Genomic DNA, 19,367 nt, shown 5'->3' with positions numbered 1-19,367 from the left:
GCAAAATACAACGGCAGCCACATCAAAGAAGCTCACACGAGTGAAAAAAGCCAAGCAGCTGATCTGTCTGCACAACTGAACGGCTGTGCCATTTATTTTTAAACACTGTTATTGCTCATGATACTTGCATCTACTTTTCCTCTCTCACCCACACTGGAGCAGCTGCCCTGCTTGTGTGAAAAGGGAACCTATGAGCTCCAGCACTCATTAGGGTGATGCCTCACACAAGCAGGCTCTGACTGGGATGCCAGTGTGACAAGTCTGTGCGAAAGGGAAAAATGACAGGGTGGGAGAAAGATTGTGGCAAAGAAACAGTCAGTGTTCAACAATACTAGAAAAACAATCCTGGATCAGTTCACTGAACACAGACTGTGTGACAGTGAGAAGGACTAGAAACTTCAAGGGCAAGTGTGAAAAGGCAGAGTAGCCTAAGAAGAGCCTACAGCAATACCTCCTCTGACACACCTTCCCCAACTTTCAGCAGTGTGTGGCTAAGAGGTTTCTGCATGCAGCCTTGTAAATGCTAAATAGTCACTTGACAGGCAAATTGTCTATGAATTTGCACAACTCCTTTTAAACCCATTTGTATTTTAACCTTCATGTGTCATGGGGCAACAAGCACTGTGCTGCAGCTATGGGTCATGAGAAATGCTTGCATTTCAGTGGCCACCTGCTAAGTTTATTGGTGCCTGTAATTCTTCTGCAGCATGGAAGACAATCAAAATTCATATCAAATCACCCTTTCCACCCCACTCACTGTCGTTCCTATCAAGTGAAAAAGGAGTAAAGCACATAGGGGAGACTCCTTCTAGATTGCAGTTGCAAATGCCACGGGCCAGTTCATTATTTTAAGCCTAAAGGAGTATCTTAACAGTTTGGGCTGCTCTATAGCTGCTTTAGAAGGAAGAGAAAGATTATATACTGACCCAGGCCTGATGATCAGAAAAAAATCTTCACTACCAGGCAATGACAAGTCTGGGCAGAGTGCTTCTGTAAATGGTATGAACATTATCAGTCCAGACAAGTCCCACTGCAGAACAGAGACTGGGGCAGAGAGGAAGGCACCAGGGCACACACATCCCTTCTGGCACTGCTGGCTAACAAACCCTGCTCCAGGGGAAAGAACTGACAAACTATGTTCAGCTTGTGCATTGTTAAATTAAAGGTGATACATGGGAGATTTGTAAGAAGAGCTGTAATATAAGAATGTTGTCAGGACTAAAGGGAAGATATGGGAATTTGTTAGCAAAACCCACTTTCCCTGTCCATCCCACCCTGCTATGTATCAGTCAGACTAGAGCTACAATCACCTCAGAGAAGAAGCGACTGCCTACTGAGCCCACCCCTCTGCCTGTAAAGCCAGCTGTCTGGTTGTTTCAGGAGAGGATGAAAAACTCTTGAGGTGTCTCTTAACTGTGCTACCACAGGACAGCAGGAGAGGATTATTCCTGACAGCCTGTGGGGTGGCACTCCCCAGAACCTGCTTCCATCCTGGATCCCAGGCAGCCTGGCAGCAGCACTGAGCACCAACATCCTCCAAAGCAGTGCCCAACAGCTCTGTGGTTCCCTACACAGTGGCTGGAACCTTACGCTTTGTGGAGGACAGCAGCGACTCGCATTCCTGAGGAACCATCTGACAGGGGTCTCATTGGGAATCTGGGTGCAAGCTCCCAAGGCTAGACTCTCCCCTTAACTAGAGAGGTCTGTGGGCCAGGCAGCAGCTTCCAGGACACTACTGCAACCCTTTGTTTGCTCTTCCTAGAAGCACCACGCGGATCTGCACCAAGCTCTGTCTTGAAAGGCAGCGAGAAAGGAGAGCAGTGTTGCACAGAGATTTCACTTCCATGCAGCCAGCAGCATCATGGGTTATTCGAAGCAATTTTTCCACCCAGGACATTTCAGGCCCAAGGCTAGCACTTCACAAAAGGACAAAGGAGAACAATACTTCACAGGTTCTGTTTCCCAGCCTTTTCTTTCAAGAGTCCTCTAAGTCCCAGCACACAGTAGAGTCCAAACTTACTAGTGTTGCATACAAATCTTCATTAACTCAGTACTGTCCAGAGATTGATAGAGGAAAGAGGGAACAAGCCTGGCCTATTCCAAGACAAACTCTCAGTACAGGTTGCATTGCCGATGTTCATAGAATCACAGAATCGTTCAGGTTGAAAAAGACCTTTAAGATCATCAAGTACAACTGTTAACCTGTCACTACCAAGTCTGTCACTAAACTATGTCCCTAAGGGCCACATGTACAATCTTTTAATTATGTCCAGGTATGGTGATTCAGCCACTTTCCTGGGTAGCCTGTTCCAATGCTTGAAAAACCTTCCTATGAAGAAGTTTTCCCTAATACCCAACATAAACCTCCCCTCATGCCACCTGAGGCCACTTCCTCTCGGACTATTGCTTGTTACCAGGGAGAAGAGACCAACCTCCACCCGGCTACAACCTTTCAGGCAGTGAACAGAGAGCAATCAAGTCTCCCCTCAGCCTCCCTTTCTCCGGCTAAACAACCCCAGTTCCATCAGCCACTCCTCATAAGACTTCTGCTCCAGACCCTTCCCCAGCTCCATTGCCCCTCTCTGGACAGCTCCAGCACCTCGATGTCTTTCTGGTAGAGAGTGGCCCATCAGTTACATCCTTCTCTTTGTGTCCCTCTCCCTTAATAAGCTCTTGCACACATTACATGCTTTTGTGCAGGCATCAAGCAGTCTTCTGTTGTAGAGGCACTTGTCTCCTTCTGTGGAGCTTAGTGATGTAGGAATGCTGGGTTTTCCCACCTAATCCTCTTGCTAAGGGTGAATCTGTCTCCAAATTCTCTTTGCATCACCCCAAGATGCTCTATGGCATACATGGGAGAAGGGGGATCAAAACACTGTGTGGAAAAACACAGGGTTCTTTCTGGTGGTTATTTTTTGAAATCCTGCAGTCAGAGGGTCCCTGGGGTGTGGGACAACTGTGCCTATTAGGGACACTGCATTTAACACCTTAGTCTCCACTGCTTAATATTTCAAGTGATAATTCTGAAACAAACTCCTATTTAGCTCACAAGATTAGTTCAGTACCAGCCTCTGCTCTTGCCTATTGCTTTACCAGTCTCACTTGCCTCTCTTCTGTCAATGCTCGGCTCATTCTTTTTCAACCCCCTAAAGCAGCCTAGCCGTTCTACCTTGCTCAACTTCACACTCTGTGCACTGTAATGATGTGGTGCTGTGTCTTGCCTTAATGTTATGTCACCAATTACTGCTTAGGGAGGTATTTGGGGGCTCCCGTAGCCCTGTGTTCCTATGGTTTATAGCCACAAATTAGAGAACCCCATAACTTTAAATCACATCATCATGCTCCAACGCCACCTACAGTAACAAAGTCCCTATTTCTCCTCCACTGTGTGGGTTTGGCAAACCTGCTCCTTGCATCACCGCACAAAGACATCTTTCTTCTCTTTAGAAGCTGCCTGCTTGTAACCTTTGGTTAAGTCAGAGCCATTCCCACTCTGAACAAACATTCCAGGCTTATATACTTTATACCAGCTCCCAATGGCCTTTCTCTGACAGCTCCTCGCTAGCTAAGGGAGAATGTCATGGAAGAATACAGAGAAGACACGAAATCCACAGCTGAAGAATGTCCCTCATCAACCTTACCCGTGCCAGTGTGTGCCACAACCACTGGTTTATGCATTACGACACTTTTAAGGGCCTGGGAAGGCTCATAAGGAACCATCTGCCCCTGCCTTCTGTGGCCAGGTTCACAGAAGCGTTCTCGGCCACGTTTTGTTAGCTTGAGAATAATGTATCACCCCCTTGGCATTTTTTTAACAGGCTTTTGTTTCCAGATATGACACTTAGAGGGAAATCTAATCTTCATGCAGGCACCTGCTGACACTCAGGAGGACTCAGAGGCAGTAGGTGTGTGCAGCTTCATCTCTTACTTACACACACCATCCCAGGCTGGACAGAAAGCACAGCACAGCCAGCCAGGAGCATGGCCACTTAAACCCATTAGAGGGGTCTTTGCTGTGACTAAGCAGCACAATGAGATTAGGCAGGAAGAGTGGGGGGATGGGGAGGACCCTGCAGCCCTGTGTCACACACAAGATTTTAAGCACTACACATAACAAGAGCAAAGTGTGGATGTGAGTCAGGGCATGCTTGGAGTTCAGGGCACAGGATAATTTTTTTATCTGCAAGACTCCCGTTTAGTTTGCTGCAGCCCTGATCATGGTGCTACACAGGCAGTGAAGGGCTCATCCAGGAGAGCAGAGCGCAGTATCTAGGTCAGTACAGCTGAGGTGCCTACCCTGAGGCAAGGAGAGAGTGAGGCTACCACAGAGATTTGTCTCCTCTTTGAAAGGGGCACAAAGGGATTCTGAACCTCCTGGATTTAAATCCTGGCAGAGGTCAGTGCCAGCTTCTTTTCAATATCTCCTAAGAAGGTCAACATGATAAAAGCTCACCCCCTCAGTACTCAAAGCAATTAGCAACCACTTGAGCAGCACCAATAGCTTCTCCTCCTCTCCCCTAGTTTTATTACCAAGCAAGTCTCTGAGTGGGTTCAAAGGAACAGATGTCTTCATTGTGCCTTCCCCCTACTTTTGCTCACAGGAAGAGGTGGAGCAGAGAGAAATTAGTTTCCTTCAAATAATATTTTTTGCTTACTCTATCCTCTCCACTATTCAATGGTTGCAGAGCTAGGGAGGAGACTGCAAACTTCTGATATTGCAGCAACTTATTCAGAGTGACTAAAAACTTTCACACTTGGAATACATGAAACAGCCTCTTTATCCAAATAGCACCCACACTTTAATTCAGAATCTTTGTGATAAAAGTGATTATAAACTTGGTAAATATGTTTTACTTCATCTTTGTATCCAGCTGGGATTGGGTTTGTGGTTACTGGGTGGTTTTTCACCTATCAAGGGACACCTCAGTCTGCAATATGCAGCATTTTACTGCTTAGCACCAAAGCATGCATGCAGTTCTGTGTGAAATCCCAGGGGCCAAAAAGTACTCTATCATTAAAAGTAACTTGGTAGCAACACAAAAGCAGTATTAACCCCGCCCCTACTGCAAGCTCTTCCATCAGCATCACCAAAAAATGCAAGAGATGCAACTGAATTGCCATTGAAGCCCTGCGGCATGAGCCCAGTCTCTTTGCCACTTGGTGCCGCCTTTTGCTCACAGGCAAAGGCAGGAAAAAGCTTTCCTGGAAAAAAAGTGAAAGAACCTTTGCAAGAATTTGCTGACAGAGCCTGCCCTTACTAACCTGAAAGGACATCAAGCCTCCTGCTTTGAAAGCACCAGCCCCTGAACTCTGAGCTGCATGAAAATCTCCTCTGGCTGGATAGAGAACAGACATTTTAAGCACAAAAGAAGCCAGAGCACAGCTGGGATCCCAACTGCCTTATTTAATAATTCCATAGAAAGAGGCATGGCAGAGTGTGCAAACAGTGCCCCCTCAACAGGCAGCTACAGAGCATGGGGAGCACCATCCACTGTTCAAAAGATCACCATCTCCCACGGAATACCAAGGTTGCCTGCAACAGTGTGCAGTAGCCCAAGCCTGCCACACTTGACCTCTTTCAAATTACCAGGAGCTGTAGCAGTGCCATTGGGTAGAGACTACTTTTTTGGCTGCTCTGCTCACGGCCACAGGAGATCTGATTTATAGACCACAGTCCAGAACCAAACAGCAATAGGCAGGTATCCTAATTTCTAATGGAAAGTAGATAGGATTGCTAAACCACAGAATGAGCTCCCAGAGGACAAATACTGAGAGCAACTATCGTGCCAAGCTGTGAACTGCTTTCCCATGGGACCAGAATGACAACCCTGAGTTTCTCATCTCCACCCCCTCCTGACTCAGCAGCTGCAGAAAAAAACCCTTAGTTCTTCCTATAGTTTTCTTTATTAGGGCAGAATGTAGTATGTATTTCAGCAGAAGACTGACAGAGCTAAAGTTTTTCTGGGAACATGGAGAAGAGACAATTCCCACCATCCCCTGTAGACATTTCCTTCCTCTGATGCATCCATGAGTGAGGCTACTAGTACCCCATGTTCTGGCTGGTGGAGGCTGCTGGTACCCTGCAAACATTTTGCACAAATGTCTTTTCTGACAGTCATAGACACAAGACTATAGACTCCACATTCTCTGGTACTAAGCCTTGCTACACTGTATTCCCCATAAATGCCCTGTGTGCAGTAAAACCATGTCTTGCTCAGCAGTTGAGATTAAGACTTCCCTATTATGGATTACAAAATAACCAGTTTCTCCTCTTTGGGCTATACTCCCCAGGCACCACCATCAGAACACTTCACTTGGACTTCAGCCATGTATAAACATTTAACCAGGTTTAGGGTTAAAGTGCTCCAATGTACAACATCAGCAGTAAAGTCCAAAGAGCCATGCTGTTAAGACATACTGACTGAATTTGATCAAGCACTTCTGCTCATTCTCTGCACTCCTCAGTCTGCATATAAGCAAGTTTTAAACAAACAAATGTGACTTTCAGGCAACTGCCCAGTCCCATCTCTGGCATGATTCTATGTATACATATAGCCTTAGAAAAGCTCATTCCAGTGGCTTTCTGGGAAACTGCCAAGTGTGACTACAAAGGGAAAAATAGGTGAGCTAATCACATTCCTATTAATGAAAACAGAATTTTCTCCATCTCAGCAGAAGGTGGAAGGAAATACATTTGGCCAAGAGGATCCCGGTGATCTCTGTGCTGATGGTATTTGACTATAAAGGAACACTTGCAGTGGGAGCAGCACACACAGTCTGTGTGTAAGCACCTCCACACATTAACCAAGCCTATTGCAAATACATTTCTGTATTTCTTTCAGGTTCTCAGGCTGGCAGCACCCAGTTCTGGTCACTCCCATGCCTCCCTGGCATCATGGCACAAGACCTCTGTGCACCCCTCATCCCATCACTCTGTTAGGCCTTTGCTACATCAAAGGGAACTGTACCTGATGTGGCTGCAGTTACAGACATGGATGGCAGAGCCAGCCCAGCATTTCTACCAAGTTATTCCTTCTCTCAACACAACTCCCAGCTGAGAGTTCTGGAAAATGTTTTGGCACCAGTCTTAGCTGAATCATCTAGTAATATAAGCCACATCTGTTCCACACACATGATCTGGAAAACATCTTTTCTTTAGCAATTTCACAGGAGGAGAAGGTAAAATTGATAGCAGCTGGGCTTATGGCCTTGAGCATGCTGCATACCAAGGGAATCAGCTTTTCAGCCTGATTGCAAAAGGGAAATCAGTCCAGTTTATTCTTCATAACTCACTAAACCACCTCAACTATTACTAGAGACAGTGAGCAAATCCCTGCCAAATCCCTGAACAGAGGAACCTCCAAAAACAAATAAGACAAACCCTGAGAGACTGTCAGCAGGGATTTTTGCTGAGATGCAGAGAGAAACAATCAAAACACCAAGAAACTACAAACAGTCCAGTCAATGGTTAATACAACCCAATGAAAGTGAAAGTTAACAAAGCAGCAGAAGGCACAAGACTACTAAAAATGCTTCTGCTACTTATTTCCTGAAAACATCTTAAAAGCAAAGGTTGCAGTTTTCAAATGATCTTTACACAAACTGAAGTACAACGGGGCTCTGTCCCCAACCAAGAAGTCCTAGAGGTACTGGCAATATAAACCAAAAACCTCTATTTCAGCATGAAAAGCTGGTTTAAATATTACCGCTAACCATTGACCCTTGTGGGATGGCTCTGCTGGATATGTATCAGGTGCAATAGCACTGCTGCTTCATTCCCTGCCAGGACATCATCAGACAGTGTGGGTGCCTTGCTGGTCACAGCACCAGGAGCCACAAGGACCCTCTTCTGGGACAGAAGTCTTGGGTAGCAAAGCCAGCTATCATGCTGCCTCTTTTCTGAAGCCTGACATTTGGCAATCCAGCAAGTACAACTTCACCTGCAGTAATCATAATGTGTATGCATCCTCTGGTGTCCAGAAGAAAAAACTAAAGAGATGGAGGAACCCAAGCTCCTTGCAGAGTGCCCAGCACCACCAGGCACAGTATGCCATTCCAAATCAGTGACTGAACTCTCAGCTCTCTAAAAGGCAGATTAAAACTACTTGCTGCATTGGGACAGAAATTAAAAAAAAAAAAAAAAAAATTAAGAAGAGAAGGATTTAATAGCTCTGCTCACTCACAGACCTCCTTGAAAAAAGCTGCAAAGAGTTAAGATAGAAGTTAAGGTAAAGCTTAAGTTTTGCCCTCATCAACCTTGGCTGCATGTTTTCAATGCCAATGAAGACACTGTAAGAGTTGGAGGAAAAATAAAATGAGAGCAGACAGATAAGAGGATTTTGCAGTGATCCAAGCCAAGCACTACTGTCTTACACTGTCCTTGAAAAGGGAAGTGAGAGGTCTCTTTGGAGAGAGCACTAGAAGTACATAAGCAATATGTCTAAGAGAATTTTAGGTTGCAAAGGCCACAATATGACCTGAATAATAAAAAAATTTCATCTCTCTGTTTCTCTTGGGCACTAAAAACAACTAAGCAAACTTGCAAAAAAGAGTCAAACCTTTCACACACTTTCCTTCTCTCTCCTCAAACACCATTTCAGTATCTCCTAGCTCTAGTCTTCCCTCATGGCAAGATAGCACAAAGAAAGGTTTGGGTTTTTTACTTACATAGTGCTTAAATATAGAGAAAACAGAGCCAGTCTGAACTGGAAACAAAACGTGTTGTAAACTGTTGTGAGTGATTAAAATTACTTCAAGAACGGTCTTAAAAAATATTAACAGGACTTACAACAACTGGTTTCAAAGTTAAGCTGCAAATGAGAATCCATAGCACCATTTTCAAGCTCACTTCAAGGTGATGAGGATTCACACTAGGAAGACTGTGGTAACATGGTCAGGCCCTCCATTGTGTGCATCTGTCTTCTCAACTCTTCACTGTCATGTGTGGAGACTTCAGTTTGGCTCACTACTTGGAAAAGTGCACTTCACAAACCTGAAAACTTGTCAAGAAATGCAGGAACCATTGTTCCATTTACTATGGATCTTCCCTAGGGAGAACCTTGTGTAAATCAAGATGCTGGGGACAGGAAAAACAGGCGTACTTGCAAACTGGTATCTTGTTGCTTTTCTTCAATGTTGCAAAGTTTGCATTTGACTATTTTGAAACAAATTTTCTTTAGCCATAAATAACTATTGTATTTGGCTATTGGGAAAGGATAGATAACTGTCGGACACAAACAGATGGACACAAATAAAAAAGTTTAATTACGAAAACAATTGGCTGACTGTGATTCATGGCATATGTATGGCACTGTATCATAAGGCATAGAGACACTTTTATGTCCACCTTTCCTCTGCTTCTGTGTAGCCTTCTCCTAAACTGTGGTTTTGTTAGGTCAAGGGCACTTCATACGAATTCCTAATTTCTGGAGAATAGATCAGCTCGGGGGTTTTGAGGAGATTTAGTTTTAGTTTTACTCTTTTAAGAAAAAATGACATTAGTTTCTAGCTTCTCCCATTATATAAAGAATCTTGAACTAACAACAGTAGAATTTCAAAAGAGGAAATTTATTTGGAAACAAGGAGATCAGCATTCTTGAATTACTATCATTTTATTACTGGAAAGGAAAGACCTTTGCTTTTCCAGAAAACAATCATCATGCAGTTTGGACTGAAAGCAATCACACCTCTAGATGGACAGAGAAAAAGAAGGAGGGAGGATGGGAGAGAGGGTGAAGCTTGTGTGCAACCCAACCCTGCCTATGAAATGGAAACAACTGGTATGTCTTCCCTGTAGGCTGAGGCTGGGTAAGTAAACATTCACTTCCCTGGTCTGTGCAAACAGGTGCCACCAGGGAAAATGGAGCTATCTCGGTGTGGCAGAACATGCTTGTGGTGTGACAGCCTGGCTCTGTCAGGTGTAAATGCACTTCAGGTGTTCGGAGATCTTCACCTCCAAAGGAGACTTTAGGCGGGGTTAGCACTGCACATGCACCTCATTTAGGAGTGCTTCTGGCAATTTACAGGTAAAGAAAATATGTGTGCTGGGAAAAACAGGTCATAAAAAACCAAGACTAAATATAGACTAAAATGCAGCAAACTGCACTTTGTGGCTACAGTAAGTGGAGTCCTGAGACACTTCCTGACAGATCGCTGGTAAGCACAGACTATTTTTCCCTCCCTCAGACAGCAAAGAGGATCCAGCCCTTCCCACCACTTAAAATTCAATATTGCAAGAGACTGCCGACTCCTCTGTACATCGGAAGCAATGGGGGAAGCGAACAAAGCTGCTTTACTTTCTCTAATCTTTCTCCCTTGTGTGCCTGCACCAGATGGTGCCGAGCTGCAGGTTGGAGAGAGATAATAAACCCAGAGGAAAAAAATATTGTAATATTAGGTTATAAAACAGCTGACCTTCAAATATGACGTCAGCTCCTGTTTAATTGATGGGACAGGTCCAGACAGACAGACGCATGCACCCTGGGATGCCCATACTCAGCACCTTCCTTTCTAATATGGGAAGAAGCCATACGGCAGCACTGTTGAAATGGACTGCTCAACCTTTAGAGGTGTGAGAATGAGCAGAGAAAAAGTCAGAGTCTCCTTTTAACTTCAGACAGGCAGAACCACTTGTGGAAAGCATTCTTGCTGAAAGTGGTTTTGCTTAAACCCTAATCACCAGTCTCTACTGATAATAGCCTGCCTTGCCCACCATAAGGGAAGTGAAATAACCCCCGAGTTAGATAGCACAGATCTTCCAGAAGATGAAAATTATCAAATATAAGATGGTTTTAAGCTTCTGGCTACTCTGGTCCAGAAGATTGCTTCCAACTGCTGTCACTACAAGCACTGCTATGAACCGTGGTTTTAAACAGCATATTAGAGACAGGCATTATCTTGCTTCAGTCAAGCACAAGCTCTGGAAAACTATCACAGCATACTGTAAATTCTTGCAACCTTTTTTGATATGCTGATGTCAAACAATTCCAACCAGCCTAGTCTTGGATGAAAATTTTCTATGATGTCCAGCTTTGGGTTAAAGCAAAACACGCTAAACAGTACTCCTGCTGATGAAATGGAAAGCTAGGTTACTGTGAGGAAGATGGAGCAGCGTAAAGTGCATAGGCCTGAGAGTGGGAAGTCCTGGATGGCTCTCTGCCTCCCCTGCAAACATCTGCAGCATAGAAGAAGGCATCTCCCCCTCCTTGGCAAGGAAGTCATCTCCTGTCCATCTGCCACAGCTGTCTTTGCATGTTGATGAAAAGGGCTTTAAGACTATTAATTGATTTGAGAAACATTAGATTCTGGTTTAGTGCTTCCACTGCTCTCTAGGCAAAGGTGACAGACAACAGCCTCAGCTAGAACAGCGTGCATCTCATGAGGAGGAAGCATTTCACCAGTCTCAAGAGAAATCTATACAGACTCCCAGCAGCAAGGGACAAAGCCACACTGAGTGACAACACTGAACAGTTCAGTATTTACTAGACATGTACAAAAACAAAATAGCTTGTTGTAAGCAGCTCAGTGCTGAAACACTGAATTTCAGTTTTCTTGCTGCATCAAAGATACTTCAATCAGTGAGGAACAAAGCCAAGAGCAGAGACACTCAGTTCCTGTGTCCCAGCGGAGTGTCTGCACCCAGACACCAATACAAACATCCCTCAGTCACATCATTGCCGTACCAGGTCTGCCTGGCTCTGCTCTCTGGAGCCAGACAGATGCCTGGACATTGGCCAGCACACAGGTCCCTCACCAAACTAGTGCTTCATCATCCTGTGAACAGCCCTGTAACTTGCCTCTATCCTTCTCAGAAACCAAAGGTTGCTGGCCGAGAAAATGCCTTCCTAGGAACTCAGAAATTCTGCAGAGAGATTGGAATCAGGGCAGCAGTGATTTAACATCAACCATTAAAAGCAGTTTAAAATTTTATGGTCAGAGACAATAAATCCTGTCCAGACATTTGCAGCTTGCAAGCCAGGCCATAGGCAGGGCACAAATAGCTCTGCTGCAAGATGACCAGGAACAAATTTAAGTGCATTTTATACAGAACACAAGCCCTGGATTGCTTCAAACCCCTGCTTTGTCCAGCACCTAGATGAGTAGATACAGGGTCACGAAAGGAGGTGCTCAAGCAACCAATATTTGCCAGTTAAAATAGATGGGGCCAAGAAATGAGGAATAAGGAAGAACAATGCTGAACTGTAGTGCAAATCTGGAACATTATCTTCCTTGATGCACAACAGAATAGCATCAGCCTTGAAAACAATCTTACAGTTTCCTCCAGAATCACCCTGGGTTTTCATTTTGGTCAAAGGTTGCTTCTCATACTGCCTTTAGTATCTCAAATAGCTTGAATCACTAGTTATCAAGTGTGGCACTGAACGCCTGCATGTCTAGGAATTCTGAATTCACACGGTTTGGATGAGACTCCAAGATGCGCTGTTGGGATCTTTCAGAGATGCTGGTCACACGATTATTCTGCCATGCTGAGGACACAAATTGCTTTGCCTTCCTTTGTCAGCTGGTTTTCAAAGCAAATAGGAGGACCTTCAACTATCCACCAGAAACAGAGACAGGGATTGACTAAGGAGTGTCCTTGTTACCACTTCTGCTACAAAACAAACCCACAGACTCCTGCTGCCTTGCCCTGTGAGACACACGCAGAAAAAGGCACACAGTTCACAGAGCCGTGCACAAAGCCAAGCAGGTGATGGGGCCTATATGACCGGTTTCCTAACTTCCTCCCATATGGGTCAAGAGCAGACCTCCCACATCCTCCAACAGGAACAATTTAAGTAGGTGGAGGCTAAAGATGGAGCTGCATCAGCATGGAGGGGACATCAAAAGAGAGGTTTGCATCAGTGATACCAGCTCTACCCTCCCACAGGCTTTCTCCTCTTACCTCCTTAGATCAATTGCCCTGTAATTGTGAGCAATACAACACTACCTACAGTCCCTTCAATATTTCAGTCACTAAAGTTGTAATGCCTTAAAAACAAAGGAATTGGGAGAGGGGATGGTGAAGGGAGAGAGGTGAAGCTGTGCTGTGTCAGGGAAAGGGAAGAGGCCTTTCTCCAGCTCTTTGATGTTGACTCCTGCTGTTCTAAATGGAACCTTACCCAGGAAAATAAATCTTCAGTTAAAGAATACTGCAAACCACAATGGGGTTTTATCCTGGCAATACCAACCCCACACCAGCTTCTAAAGCTCTTAGTTGAACAGAGGGTGAGCAGCAGCAACACTGTGCTGAAGTCCACATTCCTAAAATTCCCCAGCAAATGCAGGCACGCTCAGAGAAGGCAGCTTAGGGGTTATTAGCTGAAAATTCAGGTTCAGATGTGCCATGGAACAGAGGTCAGGGCAGGGACACAACTCCTTGTCTCTCCTGCACATTCGTTTGAAAACCTTCAAGCGTTCTCAGCATAGCAGTCTCTCTGCTCTCACTACCCACCATTGCACAAAGCGTATTTTGCTCGTGTTCCTTCAGTCTGTGCTGTCTCTGGGGCTGGAGATCCACACGGCAGCAGCCTCCTGGAGATCTCATGAAAACAGCAGCCAGCAGCTCCCACCCTACCCCTGATAACCACTACATCTCTGTGAGGGAGGAGAGTCTCCATGCAGCAGAAATCAACAAGCCTGCTTGTTTCTTATTCCAAAGCGAAGACAAAGATGGGGTTTGTTCAGCTGAGCAGAACAGCCAAGCATTTCAAGGAGGGCAGGAAAAAATGTGGGTATTTTTGATTTTGGTTTGGACCAAGTACCTTGGAAAAGGGTGGGCATAGGAATATTTTAATAAGAAAAGTTTAAAATTTGAAATGCAGAGGAAAAAATTCTAAATGCTCTACACCTGTTCAGTAACACTGCTCCTCTGGAGACAAAGGGGACTGGGAGGAGGGGATAAAATAGGGGAAAAAATCCAATGCTTCAAGCTTTTATTATCCTACCTTTAGAATAGAATGGAGTCACTAAACCTTTCTGAGTTTTAGAGCAGAAGGAAAATGGAAACAAACACTTGATTTTTTGGATATCTTTTAGAAAAAAAATGGCCCACTAATACTTAAAAAGCAAAGTTGAAAGGTAGCAGGGACATAGAACAATGAAATGTGACAGTAAAAGGAGATCTGTAAATTCCACATATAGCAACTAAAGGAAAAGAACTGTGAAGGTAGAGAATTAATTCCTCTTATTTGGTAGAAGTTTTCTGATAAATCAGTTTGCTAATCAAATAACACAATCCTTTTTTTTTTTTTAAAGTTATTAATTTGCAGTGTTTAATAGGAACATTTTCAGCCTTAGACTCTGAGCTGCATTTGGCAGCTACAGTGCTAATAATTAACTGTTAAAATATTTTGCTCCTTCAGCTCACCAGCTCCCTTAAAATGTCCTGTGGCAGAAGCCAATGTGCTGTTTGACCAGGAAATTAGTTGTCTTGGAGACATCTTCACATGCAACAGCAGCTCAGTCAGTCACTTTGAGTGATGCCACCCAGCAATCTGCACATTACCTTCAAACACAAAATGAGGATATCAAAGCCACTAAAAGAGAAATCATCACCTGCAAGAAACATGCTATTCTTCTCTCATGCACTGTTAGCTGAAGGAAGAGCTGTAGCAAGATGAGAGTTCTGATCTCAAAATGCACTGCTACCTTCCTGCGTAATTAGATCACTAAAAGGCTAATGGTGTTCCTGTTCATACAACCATTTATAGGAAAATTATACTCTATGCTGGTCTTGCAGAATCAGTTTCAGGCCAAACCTGCAGGCACCACTTCTAAATCAGAAAGTTATTAAAAGGTTGGACAAAGAGGTAATCCAGAAGTGTGACCACTAGCTATAACTAAACCTCTTGGATTAAAAAAAGAGTTACAACTTAAAGCCATTCTGAAGTACCAGGCATCAATTTACAAAGACTACAAATCAGTTATTTCCAAGGTAAACCACTAATCCTACATTATATGACCTGATTAAATAAGATGCTTATCTTCTAGTCACCCTAATGGAATGCTAAAATGGTGCTATTCTTGGAAAGAAAATGTGGAACCAATCCTGCCCAGCTTGAAGATGCAGACAGGGATGCACCAAACTTCCTCTCACCAGCTCTATACACATATGCAAAATGCCAAGGCAGAAAACGAGTCAAATGCCAGACAGATTGCAATCATGCCAGTGCATGTCTGGGACCCCAAACAACATGTCTGGAATTCAGGATTATGAATAAGAGGGCATAATGTCTTTAATTGCCCTCAAAACACCTCTTACATGGCAATAGGCTTCTGTTAAGCTTTCTCCTGCCCCAAAAGACAGGTTGGTGGCCTAGCAGGTGGTGAACCTAGTGCACCAAAACCACGAAGCATCCTCAATTCTCTTCAGCACATGGTGTGATGAACCAATGTAGTCAAAATGAACAGAGCCTTATTCCCCTCCTGAGCCTCAAGCACCACTGGAGATGGTGATCCCTGAAGGCCTTATGCAAGTACAGAAAGGTGCACTTAATGATGCCACATCTTTGCTAACTCAGTGGCTTCTGAAACCACAAATCTATTAACCCTGAGTCTGCATATTTGTGGCACAAAACATAAAGACAAGTCTCCTGCACATTTTTTTTCATAGTATCACATACGACTTGGGAGTAGTCCAATTCCTGTGCAAACAGGGATACATGCAAATGCTTGAAACCTTCAGGAAGAAAGACACAGGCTCTGTACAGAATATTACTGCCACAGCTCCAGTTAAGGGTAAAAAGAAAAGCCTTGTCCCAGTTGTAATAAAAGGTTCCCCTGGGCTGCAAGAAGAGTAGTTTTGTTCACAGAATCTGTGCATCTCAGCTGAATTAGTTAATGTGTGTTGAACACACTGAAAATTGTGAAGTGGTATATAAATGCTAAGGGTTGTTATTTATTATTGTCTTGGTGCACAACAGCGGAAACCAGTGCCATTAACAGACACGAATTAAGAACAACAGGAGGTCTATCAACATGCTGTGGGTCTGGGGATTTTCTTCATTTGTCTCCCTCACTCCTGTCTCCCTCAGACAGAAATCTCTTCCATAGGACTCCTACAGTCCTCGCCAAGCAGTGCTGGCCTTGGCCCAGTGAAGCCTGTCACACTGGAACAGCTCTGTTGGGAGGGGGTGAGACCTCCACACAGAATAAAATAAAGGCATATACACATTTTAAAGGTAGAGTTACTTAAAAGAAATTGAGAACTTGGTGACATACACAGAACAATAGAGTGATTCATATATATACAAGCAATGTCTTACAAGACTGGTCTCAGCATAAGAGCAGATTTTTAAATATTGAATTTTTTACCTGAATTGTTAAGCAGCTTAGATAAAAATATGATTCCAGATCTCCTGTATGTGACTTGGGTGAAGGAGTGAGAGGGTTTTTCTAGTTTTTAAAGCAACTCATGAGTGCCCCAGTTTGGAGCCAGAATTTAGGTTTAAGAGGATCAAAGTAATTATTTTTAACTTTGATTTTCTAGACTAACTTGTAATGTAACTCTGCAGCTCTGATAATATGAAAATAGTTTTGCTTAGTTTTTATATAGCACATATGAATCTCTCCCCAAGACAATGAAAATAACTGCAGAGAAACAGTCTTTCTTTGATGTTATAAGCCTGTGTCAAAGGGGTTAGTTTCACTGTAATGCTGTTGCTTCAACTGCACATCCAAAAAAATTCACAGGGTATTGAGAAAAAAAGAGGGTTCAGGGTCAAACTTTTACAGACAAGTTATTACATAATGCAAGCCTCTGAGAGATGCTCAATCAAATTGTAATGGTTCCTTTTTCTCAATAATGCACTTAGATGTGCATTACAGCTCGCACACTGGAAAAAAAAATGGGCATTTAATTCAGCTAGTCAGAGACATGCTGCACTGGCAGAGAGACTTGCATTGCTCTTATTTTCCTCTAGTTACTGATTGCTTAGCACATGGTTGCCCTACTGTCTACAAAATACAGATATTTCAGCAACTCAAGCTTTAAGGGCCTTATATCAAGGGGCCAATACCAATACCTGATCTGCCATTCAGCACACTGTATGCAGCTTTAAAAGATGAATTTCAGAGGCCCTGAAGTGCTGTTACAGTGACATTCTCGTCTCTATTTGCAGAGCTGCACTTTTTCTTTTTAATACCATTAAACCAAAAGTTTATTTTAAACAGCAATTCACAATCCATGCCGGAACAGAAGCAAGCTTTGCTGGTTGTATCTCAAGGACTAACTACTGCAGAGCAGTTTCTCAGCTATCCCTGCATACAGATTTGCATCCACACCCAGGCTTCAGAATCACATAGAACGAAGAGGAGTGGGTTTCAGAGAATCACTGAATATGCTGAGTTGGAAGGGACCCACAAGGATCACTGAGTCCAGCTCCTGGATCTGCACACCACCATTCCCAACAGTCACACCATGTGCCTGAGAGCATTGTCTAAACTCTTCTTGAGCTCTGCCAGACTTGCTGCTGTGACCACTTCCCTGAGGAGGCTGTTCCAGTGCCCAACCACCCTCTGGGGAAGAACCGTTTTCTAATATCCAACCTAAACCTCCTGTGACTCAGCTTCAGGCCATTTCCTGGGGCCCTGTAACTGGTCACCAGAGAGAAGGGATCAGTGTCTGCCCCTTCTCTTCCCCTCAGGAGGAAGCTGAAACTGCACTGAGTCTCCTCAGTCTCCTCCAGGCTGAACAGATCCTGTGCCCTCAGCTGCTCCTCCCTCATTCAGCTTCCCCTCAAGGTCCTTCACCATTCATTGTCCTCCTTTGGATGCTCTCTAATAGTATCATGTCTTTCCTATATTGTGTTGCCTAAAACTGCCCTAAGCACTTGAGGTGAGGCCGCCCCAGTGCAGAGCAGAGGGGGACAATCCCCTCCCTTGCCCGGCTGGCGATGCTGTGCCTGATGGAAAGGTAATTAGGTGGTTACCTTGTCATAAAGGGAAATTGGATTCAACAAGCAGGACTCTCCTCTCATGAAGCTGTGCTGGCTGTGACCAATGACTGCGTTGTCTTTCAAGTGTTTTTCAACACCTCCCAGAATAATCTTCTCCATAACTTTACCAAGCACTGAAGTGAGACTGACAGGCCTGTAGTTTCTGGAGTCCTCTTTCTTGCCCTTCTTGAGAATCAGGAATGTTTGCCAGCTTCTAGACAGCTTGTCTAGACTTGTTTGGATTCCCAAGACCACTCAAAAGTCATTAAGAGAGGTTTTGTAATAACATCAGCAGGTCTTTGGAAATTCTTGGATGAATCCCACCAGGCTCCATAGATTTTTAAGGATGCAGCAGGAGCAGCAGATCCCACACAATTTCATGGTTGACTGGGAGCAGATCATTCTCTCAGTCATGGTCCTCCAGCTCAGGACACTGAGACCCCCTTGGTCCATCATTCTCCCTTCCAAACTAGTTTAAAGTCTAGGAGCACCTCTGGATGAATATGACCATGCCTTGCCCTGAATGCTGGCAAAGGAAGAGGTGCATTTAGAACGAGATGAGGGCATTTCCCCACTGCTCACAAGACAACCCTTATTTCATGTGAAGCAGTCAGGTCCTTCATTTGCTCTCAGCTCCAGACTCCTCGGGGTGCCAGACAATCCTGTACAATCACATTCAAGAGTGGCGATGTACAAAAAAAGTTTACATGAATTGGTCACAAAGTACCTACAAGAGCTTGCTAGATCATGCAAAATGCCCTCTAGAACAGGTTCCTTTTGCACTGAGCTAAGGACAGAGATTAGAGTTATCAGCTTTGACACTCAGCAGGAATGTGTCACAAAGGATTAAATCATTATTTCATGAAGTGTCAGCAAAGGCAGCTTTCCTGCTGTTCTACCACTAACTTATACATTAATTAGTAAGGTGCAAAACAAACACAAAACATCTCCAAGCACGTGCCTGTGGATCGGACACAGCCAGAGCTATTAGCACAGGATTCATTTCCAAGAGGAGTTACCCAAAGCATCACAAAGAAATAGCTCTTCAGACTATTAAAATGCAAGGAGTAGAAGTGCTGAAGGGAAACACACAGAAGCTAATTGCAATATTTGTCTTAGCATTTTTGATAGATGTTTAATAATGCTCCTTCACAACCTCAGCACCTGATTTTCTAAACCAGGTCAAATGTGCACCACTGAATAAAAACATCCATCCTTGAGAGAGAGTTGTGGAGCAGTGCCAAAAGATCCCACAACAGGAACAGGAGAGTTGAGAGAAGACATTTTAGAACAAAAAAAAGCACACTGCCTAACAGATTATACAGTAAAGCAAGAACTGACTTTGTTATTTCCAGATGAAACTGCAAGGGTTTTCTAGCTGCTCAGCACTTCTGGACCAAATCATTTAGGAACTCTCACTCCATCAGTGGGTGG

At 44.0% G+C, this 19,367-nt stretch overlaps 1 protein-coding gene and 1 long non-coding RNA gene across 3 annotated transcripts in view; one reads left to right on the top strand and one right to left on the bottom strand.

Moving 5' to 3' along the window:
- MB21D2 (Mab-21 domain containing 2) overlaps positions 1-19,367 on the bottom strand; it is a 59,308-nt gene that overhangs the window by 30,944 nt on the left and 8,997 nt on the right. The window lies entirely within an intron of this gene.
- On the top strand, positions 2,180-17,520 carry LOC116448838. Its single transcript, XR_004242129.1, has 3 exons — positions 2,180-2,196; positions 9,904-9,912; positions 17,410-17,520. It is a non-coding gene; the product is annotated as an uncharacterized LOC116448838 (long non-coding RNA).

This window comes from Corvus moneduloides, chromosome 10 (genome assembly GCF_009650955.1).
Source record: "Corvus moneduloides isolate bCorMon1 chromosome 10, bCorMon1.pri, whole genome shotgun sequence".
NCBI classification, from domain to species: Eukaryota; Metazoa; Chordata; class Aves; order Passeriformes; family Corvidae; genus Corvus; species Corvus moneduloides.
Note: the sequence above shows the minus strand (reverse complement) of the source record. Positions and strands in the feature narration are given on the sequence as shown.